Source organism: Macrotis lagotis, chromosome 8 (genome assembly GCF_037893015.1).
Source record: "Macrotis lagotis isolate mMagLag1 chromosome 8, bilby.v1.9.chrom.fasta, whole genome shotgun sequence".
In the NCBI taxonomy this organism is placed as follows: Eukaryota; Metazoa; Chordata; class Mammalia; order Peramelemorphia; family Peramelidae; genus Macrotis; species Macrotis lagotis.
In genome coordinates this window covers 91,604,365-91,631,412 of record NC_133665.1, presented here as the reverse complement: position 1 = coordinate 91,631,412, position 27,048 = coordinate 91,604,365, and the positions used below count along the sequence as shown (strand labels likewise).

At 32.0% G+C, this 27,048-nt stretch overlaps 1 long non-coding RNA gene across 1 annotated transcript in view; it reads right to left on the bottom strand.

The window, feature by feature from the left end:
• Positions 1-27,048, bottom strand: part of LOC141494889 (uncharacterized) — a 209,626-nt gene that overhangs the window by 27,750 nt on the left and 154,828 nt on the right. Inside the window, exon 2 of the long non-coding RNA XR_012470573.1 lies at positions 23,735-23,803. This is a non-coding gene — a long non-coding RNA (uncharacterized LOC141494889). The remainder of the gene's footprint in view (positions 1-23,734; positions 23,804-27,048) is intronic.

Genomic DNA, 27,048 nt, shown 5'->3' with positions numbered 1-27,048 from the left:
AAAATGTACTTCATATTTCAAGGAATATGAAAATTCACCTGAAAAGGAAGGAAGAATATTTTCCCTGTAGTATCCTGTGAGGATTATTCTACCATATGAATAAACAAGATACATATGTGAGTCCTATGTTTAAAATTCTTCAATAGGTCTCTAATTTCTAGTTAATTATTAGTGGATGTATCAGGACACAGTCATCAAAAGCTCTTTTAAAGATAATAAAGTTTCTCTTATGAGTTAAGCAAAGATAATCCAGTAATGCTGGTCAAACCTTTATAAAGGAGTTGTGGAAGTATAACTTTTCTACTTCGTTGTCTTTCTTTTTGGTCTCATATTTTTCATAACATCTTAAAGTAGGTGCTCCCCAACGTTTTGCCATTATATTTTTTTGTTTTCTTTATTCCCTTTTAAAACTCACCAGTATCATTCATTCACAAGACTCTGATGATCACTATTATCACTATTACAAAGATAATTGCAAATTGCTATCAACAACATTCATTTCACTTGAAAATTTCAGTTCTACAAACCCAAAAGTTTACATGACACATCCACTAGAACAAGCAACGTTATAATAATGTTGATTGCATTACATAAAAGGTGAGTTTATTCTATTTCTTTATATTTCCTTTTTCTCCTGACTGTCTTCTATCTTTCAGTTCTACTATCATTTTCTCAACAGCCCATATTTGAAGCCATGTTGTCATTATACTCTCTCCTCTCCTTCAATTATAAAATTCATTTTGCAAATCCTTCCTTTTCATCTCTCATATCAATATAAATATTTTTATTATCAATGATATAAATGTAGTATAAGCCTCTAATTCTAACCACCTGGGCTCTTAGCAAAAAAATAAATAAATTCCAATTCATCCTTCATTCAATTAAAAGATTTTTTTTCTTATTCTCAGATGTCGTTTTCATATAAAAAAATCTTCAAAGCTACCTACTCAGTATTGAGTAAAGTTTAACCTCCTTGGTCTGTCATTTAGATACTTTTACAATTTACTTTAATTTTCCTCATGTGTGATGCATGCATTTGCAAGAACCATATCACTGTATTGTTTATGGTTAAAATATACTTTGTGAAATTTGAAACATTATATAAATGTGAATTATTATTATTTAATTCATATTTGCCTTTAAAATCATTTTCCCTCTAGTAGCATCAGATGTGCTTTTCCTCTGCCCAGAAAAAATAAAGTCATTAACCACAGCTTTGCCACTATAAAATCACAAAATATCTACAAATTTCAACATATTAACAATTTCAAATATCAATAAATATAAAAAAGCAAATATCAAGGTAGTCTAATTTCCATATAGCTATGTAAATCATATTACTGAGGAATGCAAGGAATATCATGAAATGTAAAGCTAGGAAGGAACTTTGGGGCATATAAATTAAAAATCCAGAGAACCCCAGAAAAGCCAAAGGGTTTCTCAAAGGCCTCAACAAGTTCAAGTCTTTTAAGAGGTTTCCATAAAACACTTTCTTTTATTCTTTCACTGTCTTGATCACTTTATTTTTGAAATTCTGAAGTTTATCAATTTCCTTTCAAAAATATGTCTCTCAAACAGAATAGTCCAAGTGCGTCTGACTAAGACAGGGTATGGTAGTACTAATAACTTATTGAACACTGAATCTCAGAGGAACCAATTCAGTCCCTTAAAACAGATTCAATTATAAATGAAGCTCATAATATATTAGACAGCACCAAAATAGGTATTAGGAACATGTTATGATAATTCAAGTAATCTGTCATCTTCCACTGGAAAAGATATATTGCATGTACAACATCTTATTCTATATTATTTTTATGTCCATCCATAAACTAAGAGTTATTCAGACAATATACTGAATATCTTTTTCTATATCTTCAAATATTTCACATATAACAATGGATCACACAGATTTTCTTTTATATTCTTATCACATCATAAATTCACTTCTATTTTCAATCATGAATGATATTTCTATAAAAAAGTGGTGCAATGTAAAGCAGGTTGAATTTGAAATCAGATGATCTGGGTTTGAAGTATGGTATGTTTCTCTACTACCAATCTGAAGTTAAATGAAACCAAAAGTATTTGGGCCTCAATTTGTCCATCTCTAAAATGAGGAGGGAGGAAAAATACCTGGATATTCTCTAAGGTTTCTCCTACCCTAGAACTAAGGACTCCATGATCCTATGTCACCATTGTCATTTCTGCAACACAAGCCATTATAGATGTACACCATAGTTTTCTTAGATTGCCTGATCTTCTTTTCAAGATTATGCCAATCTTCAGTCAAAATAAAATCAGCTGATTTTCATATGGTAAAGTAAATAAAGTATAAAAAGCTTATCTGGAATAATTATGGTTTTTCTCACATCATATAGTACATTAATTGAAGCAATTAAATAGTAAGAATATAGGAATTTTTCTATTACCCATCAGATTATTACTTCCAAGAGGATGGGAAAATAGCTTCAAAAGGTTTTTTTGTGGAATTGTTTTATGTTTGTTTATTTTTTCCTTAGTATTTAGCATAGAGAATGATTAAAGAAGCAGCTAGGTATTTCTTGTGACTTTTTTAAGATGTATTTTTTGGCAAAAAAATCTTGAGATCACTTTAAATACTGTACATTTCTAAATATAAACAGTCATAGATACTTTCAAAGTCAATTACTTTTCTGCTCATTGTACCTATGAGCTACTTGTCTAAGATACTTGGACTGATGTAATATTTATTTGACTTCCCATTCCACTACTTCAGAATCTAATCTCATTGTTCTTTGTTATGTGAAATCCTAGGCTGATTGCCTTTGAATGCCTGCAGATTTAATCAATGAGGCCTTGTAGATTTGCTGATTCGATGTAATCAGTAAAATGACATGCACAAAGAGAAATATCTGTAAAACCCAAACATTTATAGGAAGTACTCCTATTGGAGGAGGTATTCTTTCATGAGATTGATCAATGTCAACATTTCATTTACAAGATGAGTCATTTTTTAATGTTTTGCTTGATTTTCATAATTAAATGGGACTTGAACAAAGTTTTGGTAGTTTCTTCTTTCAAACAATCTTATATGATGTGAGTAAAAATATTTGAGAATCTGTTTTTGCTTTTAGAGATTGCTAGTTTTAAGAATAAATTGAAGCACTCCCTTTCCATAAAAGACTTACAATATAATAGAGATGATATGACATGTACACAATTAATTCAAATTATGGGACAACAAATACAAAAGTATAAGCCAGAAAAAAGGCTTTAGAAAGTTAACTGGGAAGAGATCACCATTACCTGGGGAGATTAGGAAAAATAATAGTGTAATCTGCATGAAATTTTTGAAAAAAGGTAGAGATATTTATATGGATAGGTCCTGATTAGGAAGAATAAGACATCTTAAGAAATTATTGCATTATTTGAATTTGCACTATATATTTCCATCAGGATGGAAGCATTTGCCATATTTTACATAATTATAACTTTAATTAGAGTGAATTAAAATACATGTAGATATTTTAAAGGATTCATTATCCTAAGTAATCCCAACCTACTAAAAAAAAAACATCCAAGATGAGGCCTGAAGATGTTTAGTGGATATATAATGACCCATACTTTGCTTGAAAATAGAGTGGAGCTCAGTGGAGAGGAGCATAGTTAAGGTGAGGCTGGAAATGTAGATCAAACTAAATTATAAAAGACTAGATGTCAGCAAAGGATTTTCCTATTTTTATTTAGTAGTAAGCTCAGAAGTAATGATTTTATTTTTAAAATGCAGAGAGAATATGAGAATGGCATATTGTAATGAGAACTGTGGTTATGATAGATGAATGTTGAGGAGAAAAAGCTAGAAATTGAAAGATTTTTGAGAGGTTATTATAGTGTTTTTCCTCTTTTTTTCCTTCTCTTTCTCTTTTCTGACTGACTGATTCAATCTGGCTTACAACAAACACCAACTTTATTAAATGGAATACAAACATTCAGGACTCTATATTTCATTAATAGAAAGTAAACATCAGAACACCATAGTTCAAATTTGACCTTGGAATCTTACTGTGTGGTCATGAGAATGCCACCTAACTACTCTTTCCCTTAGGTTCCTCATCCATAAAATTAATACAATGGTAGTATATACCTTTCAGGGTTACTGTCAGATTTGAAATAGAAAATAATTGTAAAGTGATTAACACAGTGACTGATGCATAAATTCTAGTTATTATTAAGATCAATATACATGGAACAATTTAGGGGGGGTTATATTCATAAGATATATGGTATACAAGAAATATTTAGTAAGCACTTCATCCATAACCATGTTACCTATAGAAAAGATAATATATGACAATTGGAATGAAACACTTGTTGAAGTCTCCCCTTCTCCAGTGATATCTTTGTGACTAAAATGGTAAAGTAAAGATGGACAAAAATACTATTTGGCAGATTGGTAACACATTAAACATTCATATTCAAGAATTTTTCCTTAGCCATTTAGGCAATCCTAAGAAGTTAAAAAAAAGGAATAATAGAAGTATGCTTTTCCCTTCCTCACCCCTTCTTTGAGCCTTTGTTGTCTAGTCCCATCCCCCAACTGCCAGAAAAATTGCCTCTAGGATTCCTTCTTCTCAAATCACACAGCAAAATTTTTCCCTCTTCCTTCATCCTCCTTTGACAGTGACTTTTCTATTTCTATCCCTATAGGAAGGAATCCAGAATTCCTGAACTATCGCATATTCTTTTTTTTCCCTCAGTGTCAGTGAATTGCCTCCATTCTCATTCCCACATAGTGTATATGACTGTTTACAGAACCTAAACAACCTGGAAATAAATATTGATTATTCTTCTATTAAGGTTACTAGAATTTAGTCAACTGACTTGCTGTTATATGCTAATTACTTCTAATTCCTGCCAACTACCCATCACTTCACACTTGGAACTTCAGAACCATGATCTACTCTTCCCTGCAACTCAACTCTTCTATGAGTATTGACTCCCCTAATATGTGTGAGCTCCCTGAGTTTGCACCCCTCACTGAGATTGGCATAATAAATTTTAATACACTATTTCCCCTTCATTTGATTGATTGATTCATTCATCTAAAAATACAGTGATTTCTAGTAGACAAGAGAGCATCGATTACATAGCTCCATAATTATTTAGATGGCACATACTTGGTGCAAATCTGCACAAGAAGTCCTCTAAAAACCTTATGTTTAAAACTGCTAAATTTAAAAAAAAATAGATGAATTCAACTATATCTTAAAAAATACAACTTTCATGACACAAACTAGTAAAAAATCCAAGAATCCAAGTCTCTGGACCAATTATAAGTTTTATTTGTAGCCTGTCATGAGAAGCTTTCTATTGGCAGTTTCCTTAACTGTGATTCTAATGAAAAAAGAACTCAGGTTATCAGGAAGTAATGAAGATTTTTTTTCTACTCAGCTTAACTTGAATTAACTTCAAGGGGCTTTGTTGCGGTCTGGATTTTCATACCAAGTCACCTCCTGGTGCATAATTTGATGCTGTAATTTATTCATAGTTATTTCTTATTAAATGAAGCCTGGTGGCAATATTAGAGTAATAAAGAAGGAAGGCAAAGAAGGCAGTACTTGTTTTATTGCCAGAAAATGTTCACTGAGAAGGAAAAAAAATGAGACTTACCTATGATCTGTTAATATACAGGTAATTGTTCTGTGGAGTTCTCAAATTGAGCTGCTACAAGAGTTCACATATTGAACTGCTATGAAATTCCACTCTGATTTCTACTTTATTACACTGGCTGTTTGAAGATAAGATTCAATTAGAGCTTTGCCCTTCCATCCCAAACTCTGGAACCGAGTTAGACAACCCATTTAGGTCCTTTCAGTTGCTTCTGCAACAACTGAGGATTCTATCTATTTTCAATGTCTCAGTCTTTTTCTGTACCAAATATGAAGCACAGTATGGAAGGAAAATCTTCATTACTAAAAAAATTGTTTCCATTAAATATCTCCTTACTATTAATGAAAATATTTTTCTATAAAGTATTTTAGAGGTGAGAATGCCCTTGTATGAGTCTAGCACATTTAGTCATTCAACAAACTTTTATTAAACACTATGAACCAGAGGCCAGTACAAAATAGATATAAAACTGATACAAGGAACTGAGGGAAAAATCATTCTACTATATATCAAGAATTGTCCTAAACTCTTCACAAATATTACTTGATTGCTAGTGGCTCTTTGATCATTAGCAAGGAAGTGATTCAGAATAGACCTGGTCTGGAAAGTGAGTCTTGGACTAAAATTTGAAAGAAGTTAAGGATGATAGGAAATGAGGCAAGAATTCCTTTTATATATATAGATATATATATTATATATATATATATATATATATATATATATATATATATATATATATATATATATAGTGAATGTCCTGTGCAAAGACAAAAGACAAGATAGTATGATGATAAACAGCCAGTTGGACAGAGTACCTTCAATCTAGAATGTGCAAAGGGGAATAGCATTTGCTAAGTCTAAAAAAAAAAGATAGATTGAACCTAGATAGCAAGTGCTTTTAAATAGTCTTTAGTAGAGTTTATAGCTTTTCCTTTAAGTAACAACAAGCTTCTTGAGCATAGCATCAGTATGTTTTATCTATGTTTTACAATTTTATCTAAATCTTACAAATAAGTAAACTGAGACCCAGCTTACTTATGGTTGCCCAGGGTTAATGTCCTAAATTTGATCCTAATATCTGTCTCTAGAAACAGAACTATTTTCTCTACATCACAATTCCCTGTAATATCCAATGCCCTAAATTTTCATCAATTGGGGAATGGCTATACAAGTTATGGTATATGAGTCTTATGGAATACTATTATTCTATAAGAAACCATGAATGATCAAACTCTAGAGAAACATGGAATGAATTACAAAAACTGAAGCTGAGGAAAAGGAGCATAACTAAGAGAACATTGTAAACATTAACAACATTGTGAGTTGATCGACCTTGATGTATGAAGTTCCACTAAGATGTTCAGAAAACTAGGACAACCCTAGGAGACTGGCTATGCTTAAAGCTCTCCTCATCTAGAGTAAGAAAATAAAACAAAACAAAGCAAAACAAAACAAAACTGAACAAAACTACACTGAATGAACACTACATTCACTTTTTTAAAAATTTTTCTTATGTATTTCTTTCCTATCTCATGATTCCTAATTCTTCATCTCAAAAATGACAAATCTGTAAACATGTTATATACAAAAGTGTGCATACAATGTTCATCTGACTATTCCCTGGCAAAAGTAGTGGTGGTAGGAAAATAAAATAAAAGGAAACTATGTAACTAAAAATTATGCAAATGCACGTGGAAGAATAATGAAAAACTTTCATAGCATGTAATTGGAAAAATAAAATGTCAATTGAAAAACTATCCAAAGCCCTCCATTACACTTAACTTTTAATCTTGAAAATATTTCCATTTGCTTTTTTGTTCCAAATGATATAATCAACTATATGTCTTTCAAAGATGTCCTGATATTCACACATTTTCTAAAGAAATTTATTCAAAAATCCAAAAGTTTCTTAGCAGATCTCTAGAAGTGAAACTTCAAATATGGTGTCCAAACATGAGAAGGATGTAATACAGCATACATTTATAAAAATACGCAAGGTAAAAGTATGCAATTTTCCAAAACCAATCCAGGAAAACTCTTACTGACCTTAATCTTTCTGTGAACACCAAAGCCTTTTTCTGGAATATCAATATTTTACCAGTATTGCTAAAAGGCAATGAAATACAGAAAACATAAGACCAAAAGACAGAGGATGCATATTTCATAGAAGGAAAAGAAATATATGGTAGGTGTGAGGAAGCTACAGTATATGCCCCCAAAATCTTGAAGTTCAGTATATGATCAAGGAAGTTTACAACAGGAAGAAAGGGCAGGCTGGTAAGGGTGAAGGAGAACAGCTTGATAATCAGAGGACTCCACTGGTACTCTAAATAATATAGAGATAAAATGAAGAAATCCTCCAGAATATTAGGTGGGACACCTGTTGTGAATTCTAGAAAGAATAGGGATACAACAAACAGAAGATAGACAGGGAAAGTCTTGAATAAATGATTAGCATTAAAGTAACACAGGAACAGTTTTTTTAAACTGGTCATTTTGATCATTGCTGGTCATTTAGTCAATAAACATTAAGTGCTGATTATATATTAGGGAAATACAACACTAATTCACCTTGACCTCTGCAGTCTGTGACACTGTGGATCATTCTTTCGATTTTTTAATTGAAAATTTATTTTATTTTTCTAATTGCAGGCAAAAGTGATTTTCCAACATTTGCAAATTCATGGGTTCTATATTGTTTGCCATCGTCCCTTCCTTCCACCGTCCCCATGGCAGTAAATAGTCTGATAAAAGTTGTACATACATAAATGTAATTGATATATCTCCTTTTTAGTCATATTTTGATAGAGAAATTAGAACTAAGGGGAAAGAAAAAGTTAACATGAGAAGGGAAGGATAAGTACAAAAGAAGGGTTTTTTTTTTTTTAAGTGAGTCTACCTAGACTGCTTAGATCAGCGCTCATACCTCACAGTTGTGTTTTGTTTGTTCCTCTGGATATGGATGGTATTGTCCATACCTGGTCTGTCAGGATTATCCAAGATCTCTGAACTGCTGAAAGGCACTGTGTACATCATTGTTGAACATCTCACATTGTTATTGTTAATGTGTACAGTTTTCTTGGTTGTACTCATTTTACTAAGTATAAGTTCATGCAAGTCTTTCCATGCTTCTCTAAAGTCTGACCACTCCTGATATTTTTTTTTTGGTAAGGTTGAGATTTATTTTTTTTTAGATTTGTATATTTTTTAAAAATTTTCTTTAATGTATTTACACATTACTAAAATATTCTTAAGAGTAAACATAATACCCCTCACAAAACTATAAGAACTCATGAGAAAGTAAAAGAAAGATAGAAAAAATATGTTTCAATCTTTGCTCTGATACCATTAGGTCTGTCTGGAGTGGATCAAATTCTTTATCATCAGTCCATCAGAGAAGTTACTTCCATATTTTTCCACAGTTGCTGTTACTGATAGCAATTCCCTCCATCCATTCCTCACCACTACCATCTATTATATTTTCTCTTTCAAAAATGTGCTGTGGGGCAGCCAAATGGCACACCATGTTCCTGATTTTTCTTACAGAATAATGGTACCCCATAACGTTCTTATACCCAAAACTTGTTCAACCACTCCACAACTGATGCGCATCCTCTCAATTTCCAATTCCTTTCCACTACAAAAACAGTGCTTTGTATATTTTTGAACATATGAGACTTTTTTCCCCATTTTTATGAATTCTTTGGAATATAGATGAAACATTGATATTGTTGGTCAAGGTTTTATTGTCCTTTGGGCATAATTACAGATTGTTCCCTAAAATGTCTAGATCTGTTCACAGTTCCACCAATAGTGAATTAAAGACACAATTTTCCCACATTCTCTCCAACATTGATCATTTTCCTTTTTTTTGACATCTAAGCCAATACGATAGATTTCAGCACCTCATTACTCTTTTAATTTTCATTTATCAAATGACTAATGATTTGAAGTATTTTTTTCATATGACTATAAATAGCTTCAGTTTTTTCATCTAAAAACTATATGTTCTTGACCCTTGATCATATATAAAATAGTTAATGACATATAGTCTTTGAAGTTTGATTTTGATCTCTATGTATTTAGAAATGAATTTTCTATCAGAAACAATTGCTCTAAATTTTTTTCAGCTTTCTGCAATCTTTCTAATATTGACTACATTGTTTTTACTTGTGCAAAACCTTTTTACTTTAATATAGTGAAAATCATCCATTTTAAAATTTATAATGTTCTCTATTTCTTGTTTGGTCATAAGCTTCTCCACTCTCCATAGATCCAACAAATAGAGTATTTCTTGTTCTCTTAATTAATCTATGGTATCATGTCTAATTTCTATACTCAGTTTGACCTTGTTTTGTTAAATATTGTGAAACATAGGTCTAGATCTAGTTTTTCCTATACTATTCTCAAGTATTCCCAGGAATTTTTCTGGAATATTGAGTTCTTATCCTAGAAACTAGTTTCTTTCAGCTTATCAAACATGGGTTGACTATAAATGTTTTCTACTGTTCCCTATAGACTTATTCTAATCCACTTGTTCATTTCTCTATTTCTTAACTAGTACCCAGGAATTTTGATGACTGCCACTTATTAATGCAGTTTTAGATCTTGTACAGCAAAATCACCTTCCTTTGCAATTTTTTTTCAATTTCCCTGATATTCTTGATCTTCTGTTGCTCCAGATGAATTTTGATGCTATTTATATTGAACTCTCTAACTTATTTTTTGGTAGTTTGATCAGTATGGCAATGATTTAATTTAATTAAATTTAATTTAGATAGAATTGTTATTTTTATTATATTAATTCAGCCTAACCATGAACAATTGATGTTTTTCCAGTTGTTTAGATTTCTCTTTATTTTCAGGAAAAGTATTTCGCAATTGTGTTCATATAGTTTTTGGGTTTGTTTTGGGAGGTAGATTCCAAAGTACTATATTTTATGTACCATCTATAAGCATAAAATTCTCATGAGCTAAAGTATCATGTAAAGTAAAATCACTTCATGAACCAATTATACCCTCCCCAGTAAGACCACTCCCTCTAATTGTACCTAAAGTATCAAGTAAAACAAAACCACTCTCTCATCTACTTTTGTCCAGTCCCTCTAAGCACACTCAAATATACATTCTCTCACTGTCCCTATTGTGCCACAGCCCTAATTAAAGTATGTAGTACACACGCTCTCCCTCTGTTTTTGTATTAATTCAGTCTTTATTAACTAAAGTGTCAAGTATAGTAAGATCACTTCATAATTTATTTATGTATAACCTCTAAGTATACTCAATCCCTGTGTCCTGATAGGAATACAATCCTCAAAAGCAAAGTTATTTCATGGTCCATTTATAGCCATGCTTTCTAAGTATAATCCTTCCAACTATATTCAACACTCCTTAGCTAAAGTTTTATCCTAATGATAACTTACTGTAATTGTTTTGCTAAGATTTTATTTAAAATTCTTGCATCTATATTCATCCAGGAGATAAATATATAATTATCTTTCTCTGTTTTGACTCTTCCTGGTTAAGGTATTAGCACCATATTGGTGTCATAGATAGAGTTAGGCAGAGCAGAGAGCTTTATTAATCTCCTTTTCAAGCTGGCCAACTCTGTTTTTTAAGGCCTTCTTCTATTTTGCCTTTTTGTGTTGCTTTTTCCATTTGACCTAAATTGGTTTTTAACATTATTTTCTTCAGTATGTTTTTTGTATTTCTTTCACCAAGCTGCTGATTTGGTTTTCATGATTTATCTGCATCACTCTCAGTTCTCCTCCAAATTTTTCCTCTAATACTTTACTTTTCAAAGTCTTTTTTGAGCTCATCAATAGCCTGAGGCCATTTTCTATTTCTCTTGGAGGTTTTGGGTACAGAAGCTTTGATTTTGTCATCTGCTGAATTTTCCATGGGACCAAAATAATTTTCTATAATCACATTCTTCTTTTTCTTTTGTTTGTTCATTTACTCAACTTATGACTTATTAGCTGCACTTCCAAGGCTTTGGGGATTTTTTTAGGACAACCCTCAGGGACCTTAATTCCTCCATGTTCTTATGAGAGGCTCTGACTGCTTTCTTGCCTGTGCTTTGATATGTGAATGACTACAGGCCAGTCCCCTCTGTCCTGGAGCTGTGAGGAGCATCCCTGCTTGGTTATGGTGGTGTGCAGGCCCAACTGCAACATAGATCTGAGTGCGGGCAAACAGCAGAGTCCTGCACAAGGGAAAGCAGAGAGACCCTGCAGTCTCCCTGACCCCCTTACCATCTGTGGGATGAGCTCTGGAGGTACAGGCTGGCTTTCCTGATTCCTGTTGCAGTGGCTTTTTGCAACCCCTGTTCTCGGTAAAACAGACCTTTCCTGTAGAACTTCTAAGTTGTCTTGGACTGGGAAATTGTATCACTCTGTCTTTCTGTGGGTTCTGCCCCTCTAAATTTTGGCTAGAGTCATAATTTTATGGTTTTTGGAGTTTTGGGGGGAACAGGTTTCCAGAAATTATTTCCTTTACCAGTCATCTTGGCTCCGTCCTTTAATTTTATTTTTTGATGAGTTTCATTCTTTTTCCAGTTGATCAGTTTTATTTTTGAGGATTTACATTTTTGCAGTTGATTTCCTCAGTCGTTTTTTAATAATTCTTCATGGCTTTCATTTCTTTTCTTCATATTTTTTCTTCCTTTCTTCTTTGACTCTTAAAATCATTTTTTGAGGTTTTCCAAGGGGTTTGAATTTGAGGTTAATTTGTACACTCCTTTGAGGTAATTTGTCACTTCTTTCTTCTTCTGAGAAGGCATTTTTATCACCTCTATCAGAATAGTAGTTTACTATAGTTAGTGGTCTTTTGGATTCAGTCATTTTTTTGTTCATTTTGATATTGAGCTCTGCTCCTGGGGTACAGGGAGTACTCCCAAACTTTTGCATCCTGGGACCAAGATCTGTTTCCTGGATTATGGCTTGCCATATGGAGCCCAGGCATTGCCTATGCAGAGGTTATTTTTGGGGCGGGGTTCTCCTTTTTGCCAAGGTTTTGCATATGCAGTGGTTTGGTCCCTGCCCAGTCCAGCATCCCTTGGGCTTTGACATTGTCTAAGTTGGCATATTTCCTTCTAACCTGCTAGGAAATCGAGCAGTGCTGTGGCTCTGAGACTTCTGTTGACTTCCCTGCTCTCCAGCATATACTACACTTCTCCTTTAGCCATGTGACAGATCTTTACTGAAGATCCTCCATTTATAACTTGACTTGAGAATTTGTTTTGCCTTTTTTTCATGTGATCGATATTTAAGGTCTGTGTAGGGTCTTCATTTAAAGCTGCTTCAGGAGAAGCTCTGGGAGCTTTCTAGCTTTGTACTGCCGTCTACCACTTTTTTCTTGATACTCTCTTTTCTCAAAAATTTTTGGAACCCAGTCTATCTTGGCTCTTATTTATGACTATTCCATATCATCATTGTTGAATTTTTATCAAGTTATCTGGATGACTCTTAGTTTTATCTAAAAGTTTGAGTCACTTTCCCTTTCTCTTTTCCCCTATGCTATTTCACTTGGTGATCTCATCACTTTCCATACATTCAATTATCATCACAATGCCAATGATTCTCAAAACTCTGTCAACCATGCATCATTCTTTTTTTTTTGGCTGTTAAATTGTTTTTTTCGGTCATTTCTGACTTTTTATGTCCTCATTTGAGGTTTTGTTGGCAAAGAAACTCCAGTGATTTGCCCTCCTTTTCCAGTTCATTTTGCAGATGAGAAACTGAAGTAAACAGAAATGACTTGGCCATTTTCAAACAGATAGTGTCTAAGGCCAGATTTGAATTCACAAAGATGTCTTCCTTATTTTAAGCTGCTGCACTCTATTCACTATGCAAGCTACTGTTCTGCCATTCCCCATTATCTCTATTGTGTTACAATCTCACAGCTCCAGTTGCCTTTTGAAAATTCTGTACTGCAAACTCAATAGATATCTTTAATTAAACATGGTCAAAAAAGAATTCATAACTTCTCCAAACTCTCCCCACTTCATACCTTCCCTTTTGGTACAGAAGACATCATAATCTTCCTAATCCCTCAAGGTCATAACCAAGAAGTCACTGTGAGGTTCAAGTCTAACCATAATATCCCTACCACAAACACACAGTAAAATTCAAAGACTTTCTGTTACTACCTGGACAAAATACAAAATTTTCTGTTTGATAGTCAAAACCATTCATAACTTATCTTTTTCTTACCTTTCTAGGATTTCTTTTGTTGGTGGTGGTTTTTGTTTTGTTTTGTTTTTCTTTGCCTTATTCTCTACCACATACCATTAATAGTAACACTAGTGTATTTCAGCTCTCCAATAAAGGTGTTTTTTCTAGCTGTGTCCTTACCTGGAAGATTTTTCCTTCCTCCTCAAAAATTTAATGTTTCCTAGTCTCCTTTAAGTCCTAATAAAATCTCATTTTTAACAAGAAATTTTTCGCCATCCCCCTTAATGATAGTGCCTTCCCTATATTAATTATTTCCTATTTAATGATGTAAATATTTTGTTTATATGCTGTCACCCCAATTTGAGCTCTTTAGAAATAGGGGCTATCTTTTGTCTCTTTTTTTGCATCTTCAACTTTTAGTACAGTGCCTCTTACATACTAGGGTTAGTTAATGTTTATTGATTGAAAAACTGATTGGAGAATATGTAGAAAAGCAAAAGAATTGTCATTTACCTGAATGAGTTCAAATTCTAATGATGTACACCACATATAAACAAGGAGAGAGAGGAGAGAGAGAGAGAGAGAGAGATTATAAACAATTATTTTTTAACAAATGGGGCAGTTAACCTCAGGAAAAAAAACATTGGATTGGTAGAGGTAAATAATGGAGAAGGTCATTTTCAGAAGATAGGATTTTAGTTGAGATCTGAAATGAAGCCAAAGAATCCCAAAGGAGGAAGAGATAAGGAGGGCTGTTGGGAGGAATTGAATAAGGAATCAGTACAGGCTTAGCATATATCAGCTAAAGTCTAACTGATTCCATGCAATATTAAATTATTGGAAAAAATAAAGTCCATTTTATTCATCTTTTATACTGACACTCAGCAGTCATTGACCAAATTCTAAGAGACCAGGCAATGGAAATTAAGCAGCAATGATTATCTCCAGAGAGGTAAGGTTGATAAAATATTAATGAAATATGGTACAATGAAGATGTCTATAAAGAAGAATAAGACCCTACTAACAACTAAATGGAATTCAATTCAGCAAATTCCTTAAATTATTGAAATATTTATTAATCTTCTAACTATATTGCTTTGGTAGAAGCACAAAGTTAGGTTAATACTGTCCTTGCTCTCCTGGAATTCACAATCTAGGAACAGGATAAGGAATGAATGCTATCTCCTATCTCAAGCCCAAAACTCGAGGAGGCACAGAAAAAAGAATGCATGATATAAATAATAATTACAATAAAAATTAAGTAGTAGAAAAGTCATTACCAAATTCAAGGATAGGGAAGATAAGATAAAGTTTGGGGAAGAGGTAGTATTATAGCTGAATTTTAGAATTAGGAATTCAATAATAAAGATAAATGGATAGGCATTTCTGAATACTTGGCATAGCCTAAGAAAAAGGCTCAGAGGCAGTAAATTAAAAAGCATTTTCAGGAATTGGAATGTAGTTTAATTTGAATTGAGGAAAATAATATTTGAAAAAAGGAAAGACATAGAAATTAATTTTCTTAACTTGGAATTGCAGTATACTGTTCTATTAGAACTGTTAAAAAAATAGAAAAGCTCAAAAGTTAGTGAATTTCTTTTATAAAATTTTAGAACAGTTTTCTTCTAAAGACGTCCAAGTATCATGTGGAGAATTATTAATATTTAACATTTAACCATGTTCATCTAAGGCTAAAGGAAAGAAAATCAATGAAAGGGTAGAAGATTAATGGAAGGTTTTCAGAGGAGAGGAAATAAATTGAATAGCCAAGTCCCACCCTATGGGAAAGATGGCTGAGTCCAGCCCTTTGAAGCATACTGCAATGCTAGTGATAGATTTGCAATAAAGTTGAAGAAATCACCAAAAGTCAAGATTGGTTCTCTCCCAAAATTCATAGTCTCTACATCATCATAATATTACTTTAAGTGATCACAGAAATTGATTCCTTGAAAAGATGGATGTCAGTGAGAAAGAATAATCTTGAAGAATGTAAGGAGTCTCTTTCCTGAGCACATTTCACATCCCCATGGGCCAGTTCAAACATTTGAAAGTGGAGCTCACAAAAACATTAAGATACATGTGTGTGTGTTTGTGTGTGTGTGTGTGTGTGTCTATCTATAAATATATATATATATATATATATATATATATATATATATACTTAAATAAGATATACTCTTTGATTAAAGTTTGAAATGCATTAAGTCAAGTCAAGTCACCTAATATTTATTAAGGACTACTTATATGAAAGAAATTACATTTAGCAATGGTAATCTTAATACTCAGAAAGATAGACCCTGCACTCAAGATGCTTACATCATAATGGGGGAAGGAAATACATAAAAGGAAGCTAGAAGTTAAGAAAGAATTAACTGGTAAAGGTTTCAAACCTTCTATCATTGAATTGTGAACTGCTCAATAGCATGATACAATTGGATGTAGCTTTAAAACTAAGGCAATGTCAGCTTGAAGAAAAGAGAGGAGGGGAATGGAAGGAAGGAAAGGGGAGGGGAAGCAGGGGAGAGGGGAGCAGAGGGAAGGGAAATGAAAAGCAGGAAATGTGTTCCAAAGAGATTTCTGTTTTCTCAAAATAAATAAAAGATTTTAAATGTCAAAAAATTAGAAAAAACTCATTCCTTTTCTAGGGCTAGGTCTATGTATCGGTACACTGAAGAGTTTCTACTAGAATATCTTTCAATTTCCTTTCAGCTCTAGCGTTACATGTTTTATGATCCTAAAATTAATGTCTATATTTCTGTGAATTTCCTATGCAAATATTTGATCAGTGAAACCCAGAAATCATCTCTAGATGACTCCTTGTAGTCCATTAATTGAGAGTCCTTCCTTCTGTGATACTTTTACCAAAGTTGCTGTCCAAACTGACTGACAGACTCTGCCATTTTATTTTCAGTGCTTTGGATGAGAGATGATTGGTTTTGCAATCTCCTGTTGCTTTGGGGAGGTGTCAAGTATATTCAGTTTTGGCAAGCAATCCTCAAATCAAATCTCTTCACAGCTGCACATAAATCAATTTGGCATGCATTGTCTCCTTGAAACAAAAGTCAAATTCTAAACACACTCAGACAATCTAGGAGACAACTGTGAAACAATAGGAATTAGAACTGTAATCAAGGTGTGAGCAAGTAGAAAAAATGCTTAATGAATTGTGAGGCCTTGTACCATTCTCCAATATGATTCCCTTCCTGTGCCTCAAAAAATGAGAATTCCCAAATGTGAATTTGGTTCACAGAACATGTTTTTTTCTATAATACCATAAATTCTAATAAATAGAAGAATGACTTTAGAATGCTTTATAAATTATGACAGAAATAAATCTTAGATATAATGTACCCTTATGTTATCATTTTGCAAAAGAGAAAAAGGAAACCCAATATTTATCCAAAGTCAAACAAGGTGAAAGTGTCAAAGGATTATATAGATTTAGAGTTGGAGGGACCTGCTTCAAGATCTAATCCAAATGTAGTATTTTATATATAGGGAAAATGAAACCAAGAGAAAAATGAATTGACCAAGTTTAATAAGTAGCAGAATCTGTTTTCAATTCTTAATTCTCTGTAACTAAGTTCTGCTCTCTCTCCTTTATGAATTGGTCCCTCAGGTCTGACTCCCAATACAATGATCTTTCCATTGTAGTAAGATGACACTTAAAATCACAGAATCTTATAGCTAAAAAAGGATCTTAGAGATGATCACCTGCACCCTAAAATTTTAAAGGATGATAAACAAAGGTCTAACACTTAGAAGAAATCATTTATTTGCCTTTTTATAACTTCCAAAGCATTTTTCTAAGAAAATTCCTAGGCAAGGAAATAACATAGATAGCATAGGCATTATTATCTCTATTTTTAGATGTGACACCTTGAAGTAAAGCATATTAAGCAACTTGGCAATTATTACCAAATAATTATCAAAACTGTACCTACAGCCTTATGATTCTAGATTTATTTATGTTCCATGAAGTCGATGGATTTAACTGACTTACGGTTAGAATTTTTTTCTCTTACATTCAATACTATTCCATATATGACTGTGCTTCCTAAAAAACAAAAGGAAAAAAATATAAAATGTTTCCTAATATTGGACTCAAACTCTTAGCCTTGAAATTGAGTCCTGTGTTCTAGCACCGAAGATATCTGAGAAGATGGTAATTTCTCTATCATAAAAGCTAGGAGACTGACACAGAAAGATTAAAGAAGTAACCTAAGGCTATATAAAGAGTTAACTTCATAACAAGAAGTGCAAAGTCATAAAAGCACTACAGAAAGAAAGTTCTGTAGTTATCCCCTCTTATTGACTCACAGGAGCCAAATGTGAAATTTCAGTATGAATATGTCCAACTCAGAAATAGGTAAATGATACAAATTAGGACTTGATGTAGTGTTTTGTTGACTTCTAGACTTAAAGTGATGGAGAAAATGTTAATAATCCAGACTAAATCTAAAATGTTTTTATATATGGCTATTTATACATATGTGTGTATATGTTTGTTGTTGTTTTTCCTGAAGGCCTAGTCCTCCAAACCTTTATCAGGACACTGCCAAAAATAGTCATTTTGCCTTATTCAACCTGTACTAAATTCTAACACCCAGTAAAAAGTGACTTTTAGGGGATGGTATTTCAAAGGGGGCATTATTTAACAATATATTGGTCTTGTTTGATGGCATGTTCTTCACTCATCTGAGATAGTTGAGACTTCAAGGACAGGCAATGTTGTGAAGAACAAAGAATATTTGGAGTCAAAACACTCTATTATCCCTGAATCTACCACTTCCTATTTGTTTCATATTGAACAATTCCTTCAATCTCTCTGAATATCAATTTTCTCATCTGTTAGATAGTCATACTTAATCTATAGAATTAGAGATCTGATTGAATATTTTTTGATAAATGTATAATTTTGAGCTAGTTTTCTAGTGGATGACTCAAGAGGGCATGGGTTGTGGGTCACCTTTTTATTCATTATATCTTAGAAGTCAATTTCTTCTACTAATATATTACATTGACTGGCATAATTGTTTAACCCATTCTATTTTTGTAGGAACAATATCCTAATACCTCCTCCTCCTCCTCCATCAAAACACTCGATTTTCCTTATTGTACTGAATATGCCCTGTGGATTTGACTGATTCAGGAAATGAGGGTTGCCTGTAGTTTCCTGATCACCTATGGACAAAATATAGTTAGATAACACAGGCTGGGGCATCTTCTCATGTATTCAGAAAAGCAGAATGTATAAGACTAGAAAGCTATAATCAAATAAATCAATGCTTTATCTTAGCAAACTATCATTTTCCTCGTCTGAGTATCCTTATCTTGTTATGGCTAAGCCATTCCCTTCTATTAAAATGTTAGATAGATCAAATTAATATTATTTATTTTCATCTTCAGACCTCAGTTATCATGGGACCAGTTTGATTAAGACCAAGCTTGTTATATTACTTTAGTTGCTATTATATTACCATTATTGTTGATCATTTCTGTTTCTCTCATTATAGTTCCCTGTTCAATTCTTGCATGTACAATTAGTTTTGTTTTTACCTTGTACTTTAATATACATTTCTTTTTATGGGCTGTAATTGCTCTTTCAGAATATTTACAGTAGAGTAATTCTTGTATCAAAATATTTTTTATAACTTTTTATATCTATTTGTATATAGGCTTCCAAAAAGTAGAGACATTAGCAAATCTTCCAGAAAAGAATACATGAATCTGTTTTTTCTACAATTTCATTAGCTGTGAACTTCTTTGAATACAGTTATTTTTAACTGTATTATGGATAAGGTCAATTTTCACTGTAATTTTAATGGCTATCTCTGATTATTATGAGGTAGATTAAAATCCAGGTGACTATCAACATATCTTTTGTTTTCTTTTTTAGCCTTTAAGCTTTTTTTTTTATATGTCAACAATTGTAGAGACATGACATTCCCTCTTTTATAATTCTGGAATTAATTTTTTTAGCTTTTTTTCTGCAAGGCCATGGGGTTAAGTATCTTGCCCAAGGCCACACAGCTAGGTAATTATTAAGTGTCTGAGGCCGGATTTGAACTCAGGTACTCCTGACTCCATGGCTGATATTCACTGCACCACCTAGCCGCCCCTGGAATTAATTTTTAAACCAATTTACATCTAAGTATCTGTATCTATTAGTGGATTTAAATCTATCACACAGACTAAATCTATAGAAAGTAATCAAGTAGTCAATTCTATCAATTCTCTGAAAATAGTCAACTTCACTAGTTCTTTTAACTTCTAGTACTAATCTTCTAAAAATAAGAAAGAAAATAGACTCAAACCAGTTGTTCCTCTGACATCACTAATCATTTCAATCAATGTAATTAGAATGATATAAAAATAAAGCCTATTAAATTCAAAATTTACAATTCTTTGGGCTTTTTTGTTTTTTATTTTATTTTATTGATGTTTTATTTTTCCAAATACATGTTACAAAAGTGTGTTTTGATAACATTCATCCATATGCCTATGTATATTTCATTCAGCACTCCCTTTCCACACCCCGCCCCTCAGCAGGGAACACTCAGGTTAATTTTATATTTACACATTTGTGTCAAGTATGTTTACAGATTAGTCATTTCCTTTAGAATTAAGATTAAAGGAAATACATAAGAGTTGGGTTTTTTTAAAGTGAATGTCACTTCATTGTAGAAGCTTCACTTTCCACAGCTTTAAAAATGGAGATAATAATCTTGTTCTATTTTTCCAAGAATACTGTTATTACTAGTTATCATAAAAAAATGTACAGTATGCAAATTATAAAATTAAGTCTAAAATGTCCATATATAATATGAATAGGCCCCAAATATGCATAATTATACCTGTATGATATAACTTACTGTGTATCATTATTATTCAAAATTTATTGTATTGTATTATATAACTTATTTACTGTTATTCAAAATTAATAGGAAGATTCATTAGATTAATTACAATAAATAGAAACAAATACTATTTAATAAATATTATTCTATCTTATGAGAAGATTAATTCAGGATGTAATGTCTTATAAACATAAACTAACAAAATTATTAATGCAGTTATACTTCCATATTTGGGGTCTGTCTAGGAAATTAAATGGGAATTGTGAGAGAGTACTGTGAAAATCACAGATGACATGAGAAGATCAGAAGATGAGACAGAGCCTATGACCAAATATTTAACCCAAATTTTATAAAAAGGAATGATAAAGAGCCCATAAAAAATAAAAAAAATTCAGGTATCTTCTCTGGTATGAAGGAAGGATCAAAAAATTTATACAAATTTTCTATATCATAGAAGCAACCTACCCTGAATCCCTGTGATGTGGAAGGGATAAGTATACTGGCATAATAAAAAAAAAATTGCAGCAGGAAATGAGGAGTTTGCTCAGTACTTCTCCACCAGATTTATTTCTTGCAATTAATGATCCAGATTCATCAATGAGGATGAATGTTAGGGAGCCCTCCTTGTTCATTTCTCTGTGATACTTGACCCCACATGTTAAAAGTTAGGTGCTTTTACTTAGAGTAATTTTACTTACTTACATAGAGTAAGTAAAATATCTAAATTGCTTAGTGTAATTTTAAAATGAATTGTCCTGCTAAAATCATATAATAATTATAATTCACTGGCTAATTATATCAACAAAAATCATGTGTTCTTTATTATTTAGAAGCCAGTGGAAAGACAAAATTAATTTTAACCTATGGAAAAAGAAGCTATTTACATGCTTTCATCTTTTGGTGGGATGCTGAGAAGGGAGGTGTTGAAAATGTAGGGGCAATTCCTTACAGGAGAATAGGAAGAAGTTGATAAAGTTATAAAATAGCAATCATCAAAACTATTTGACCAGGAAATAAAGTGGTCAATCAATGGAATGGTTTGATAAATAAAACACAATAGCAAATAACTCTAGAAATCTACTGTTTGATAAATGCAAAGACTCTTGTTTCTGGAATAAGAAATCACTATTTAACCAAAGAAACTGCTGAGAAAATTCTGAAAATAGTGGAAGAAGCTAGGCATAGACCATCATCTCATATCCTATACCAAGGTAAGGTGGAAATGGGTATAGGATTTAGATAGAAAGAATATACAATAAGCCCCTGATCTATGAAGAAGATAGGTGATTATAGCCAATAAGGAGATAAATAACATTATGAAATATAAAATGGATAATTTTGATTACATGAAATTAAAAGGATATTGCACAAACAAGACCAATGCAACTAAGATTGAAGGAAAAAAGAAACATGGAAATATTTTTGGAGCTAGTGCTTCTGATAATGGCCTCATTTCTAAAAAACATATGGAAAAATGAGTCAAATTTATAAGAATATAATTTATTCTCCAATTAATAAATTGTCAAAAGTATATGAACAGTCATTTTTCAGACAAAGAACTTAAAACTATCTAAAATCATTTAAAAATGCTCTAAATTACTATTGATCAGAGAAATATAAAATTAAACTGTGAAGCTGGATATCAAATTGACTAATATGATGGAAAAAGGAAATGATTAGTGTTGGAATAGATGAGGGAAAATTGGGGCACTAATACACTGTTCATGTAGTTGTGAATTGTTCAAACAATTTTGGACAGCAATTTGGACCTATGCCCAAAGGCTTATAAAACTGTGCACACCCTTTGATACAGAAACACCAATTCTAGATCTGCGTCCCAAAGAAATCACAAAAAAGAAGGAAAGGACCCACAAAAATAGCAGAATTCTTTATGGTAGCAAAAATTAGAAATTTAGGGAATGCTCATCAACTGGGAAATAGCTCATCTTTTAAATACTAATCTAAAATTCAGAGAAGAAAGCAAACTGTGGCATTGGAATGTGACGGAATAATATTATATTTAAATGCTTGATCAGGGAGATTTCAGAAAAACCTGGAAAGACTTACATTAACAACTGCTGAGAGCAGAACCCAGGAAACATTGTACATAGTACAGCAGCATTGTGTGATGATTAATTATGACTGGCTTAACTCTTCTCAACAATATAATGATCCAATATAATTCTACATGAATTGTGATGAAAAATATCATACACATACAGAAAAAAGACTATGGAGTTTGAGCGCAAATCTAACCATGCTATTTTCACTTTTTAAGTTTGTATTTTTAAGTGTTTCTCCCTCATTATTTTCCTTTTTTTCTGACACTTCTTTTATAACATGACTAATATGAAAATATATTTAACATGATTATCATGTACAACAGATATAAGATTGCTTGCTGTCTTAAGAAAAGAGCAGAAAACTAAGGAAGGAGAAAAATTTGGAACTCAAACTTTTACTCAAAACTATCTTTGAATGAAATTGGAAAAAATAAAATGCTATTAACAGAAAAAAGGAGCTGAATTAAATTGCAATGTGATACAGTTAATAGAATGTTAGACAAGGATTCAAATGAATTCAGATGGAGTACCTGTTCTGTCACTTATTAACTCTGTGAGCCTGGAAGTTATTTTATTGAATCTTTAGTTTCTTTATCAGTGAAGTGGGGGTAATAAGAATTATATTGTCTAAATCACAAATCTATGATAGTTTAATGTAACACTATATGTAAAAACAAATCTTTGAAATTTGGAATAAAATTATCAGTTTTATTGTCATTATTAAAATTATCATTAATTATTATTATGATACAAAACAACAGGCATATGTGTCTATTGCCGAAGTTAATGAACCAATCAATCAACAAATATTTATCAAGGGTCAACTCTACTCATGACACAGCTCAAATAAGACAAGAAAAGGTTAAAATAATAAATTTAGTCTAGTACTACACTTGGAGACAATCTTTCACAAGGTATGACCTTGGGCAAATCACCTAATGCCATTGCCTTAAATAACTAAAATTAAAAAAAAAAGAATATTTACTTTGTGATTTGAGTTGTAATTGAATGAGATCATCTTGAAGACCAACTCAGGCTTTTTAATCTTCATAGGCTGAAATGTATCATAGGAGAAATTTATTACACTTTATAAACAGATTGCTGTTATACATATACACACAAGGTATATGTGTATATTTATTCTTTTTTTCCTGTATGTTAATATGCAACTTAAACATATATAGATGCATATATATATATATATATACACACACACAAATACTGTGATTTATAAATGACTTGAAATATTTTTTCATTTTTCAAATGGAATATTGAGTTATCAATGATATTTCAATGGAACAAATCAGGACTGGTTTTTAATACCAAATCAATTAATTGGTTACAATAAAAATCTACATTAACAACTACTGACTGCAATCTCAAGCATTTCTCAAAAGAACAAAGATAGATTATTAGGCATCCATGTCCAATAACCCTGTGAAACTCTTATCCATGCCTTATTGTAAATTCGTCCCAGGAAGTGCATCCCCTGTATTGTATTGGACCTTACTCATTTTCTCTAGGCATCGTGAGGATACTACTGGAGAGTTCAGATCTCTCAGAAGTTTGCTCATTTTCTCACTATTTAACTGCCCTTATCTTCTCTTTCTGTCATATTTTTATTTTATTAAAAACTATGCATTTTTCTTACACAGTTCCTTGGATTTTATATGATTTTTATTATATGGTTTATCTAGAGAATGTATTTTGGATGATCCAGAGAATCTATTATCCGATGACATTAATATAAAACATCACTGGTTAAAATGTTTGTTTAAAAATACAGATATGCTAAGGGTCAGTTTAAGAATTTTGTTTGGTAAACCAGTCTGCTTCCCTCCTTATACACATGGATAAACTTTCTATCTTCTAATACCTTGTGTAGGCTTATGCAGTCCATATACCTTTTATGTGCTTCCTCTTTGCATCTGATCCCAGAGATTCCCTACCACACATAGATACACACATACACACACACACACAAACACATACACATAATCATGCATATGTCCATTTACATACATATAGATACACATCATCAAATTACATCATACTTACTTTCTACTTTTTTGGGAAATGAAAAGACATATAAATTATATATATATATATGTACATATATATATATAAATATGTATGTATATAGGCTAAAATGTGTGTGGTCATTAATATTATATACCACCTTCTCTACAATGAACAGCTATGAATTCTATCTTCAGTACAACTATTCTCCCTTAACTTTTACCTTCTCTCACTCCATGCCTTCTCTCTCATGGGCAAACTATCAACCTACATGTTTTAACATAGGCATTTCCCCTGAGAGCAGTTACATGCTAATCCATTTTTTAAGAATCCTAAGTGGTAGCTGTACAAATGCCATTGGGAAAAATTACTTTTCTTTCCAACATATTCTGTGACTTCAAGACTACTAGCTGGATGCAGGTGATAGAATGGGAAGGAAAAAGGGATACAGAGTAAGTAACCTTCTTAATCCATAGCTCCTTTCATTTTGGTTGGGAGAGAGAGAGAGAGAGAGAGAGAGAGAGAGAGAGAGAGAGAGAGAGAGAGAGAGAGAGAGAGAGAGAGAGAGAGTTGCACAGCATGCATGTTGTAGACTGGTTTAAAGAGATTGCAGGTCTTGTAAGCCCAACTCTCTTTAAAACTCTTTTCCTTGGGAAGCAACATTAATCTTTATAATTAACCAGATTCACAGTCTTGATGCCATCTTTGATGTATCTTTGTATCTTTGCATCTCATCTTTCTCTTTCCTTCCCTCAACTCACATAGACACTATAATAGTTTAGGATCTCATTAATTCTCATATATCCTATTATAATACTGATTTAATTTATCTCGCTATTTGTCTTTTACTTCTCTACAAAGCTGCCAAAGTATTTTTCTAAAGCTGAGGTATGACCATGTCTGCTCACTCCCATCTGCAGAAACCTTAGTTTCTCTATTTAAGCTATCACTTTATTTTTATTCCATCATTTTTAAAGTTTTAAGTTTTATTATGAATGGCTATTAATATAATAGCTCATATATGTAATTTATAAATGAATATACAGATTGTGAAAGGTACATTCAAACTATTTTCAAATGATAGGGATATATGAAAAAAAGATATGGAGACCTTTATCACCAAAGTTTTAAACTTGTAAACTTCTCAGTTAGACTGTTTTAGACATATATAGTCTCTTCATAACAGCTAACACTATATATTCATTAAAATTGAGAATTTATAATGATATTATAAAACATTCATATTCATTTCTACATGAATTTCTCATTTTTCAGCATAATTAACTACTTTGTTAATCTAGTAGCAGTTGTTTTAATTTCCCAGCAAGAGTTTCATGTTTTTTTATCCTATTATATTTATTTGTAATTTTTGATTGGTCGAAAGTTTTACAAATTCCTGCCTGGTCGATGTTTTTTAGAAGCCAGAACTATTGGAAAATCTTTGTTAGCACTTTAGAAAAACCCCACTGACTACTGTGATCTTAATATATAAAATTCCTTCTCCTTAAATATTCACATATCAGCATTCATTTATAGGTGAGTACATTCAAGTAAAGAATGCATCATCTCCATGAACATTATAATTGTGGATCTATATAGCCATATGGTTTCCAAATAATTCCCTTGCAATAGTTCTGTGAAATAAGGAGAATAAATATTACTACCCCATTCAATAGATGAAGAAACTGAGATGTCCCATTAAGTGACTTATTCAGTTGAAAAGCCAGTATCTTTCTTCTGTTGGGTATTTCCTACTTTGGAACTACCCTGTTTTTTTTTTTTGTAGTTCTTTGTTTATTGTATCCTTCATTTAAACTGAACTCCTTGAAAGAACACTGTCCTTTGCTTTTCTTTGTATTCATAGCACTTATAAAGGTGTGAGAAAAATTCTAGAAACTTAAAAAAAAAACTGTTTGACTGGCTACCAAACTCAGAACTTGAGGTCAGGACTCTGGTAAATTTTCTTTCCATTATATTGTGATATTATGATGTTATTATATGTAATACATATAAGAACTTATATGTCATATATTTGTATGATAATATATTATCATTATAAGGACAGGGCCACTTGTAGGAAGAATTGGGGAGACAAAAACCAAGCAAGCAATTTTTTTTAGTATCATTTAGACCAAATTAAAGGGTTATTCTAAAAAACTCACAGGTTTCTAATTAAATCTAATGCTGTTTTGTTTTTTCAATCATTTCATTGGTTTTTTTTTTTTAATTTTTCTCCAATGCTCTGGCTAGTATGAAGTGTTAAGACTAAAATAATTAGTA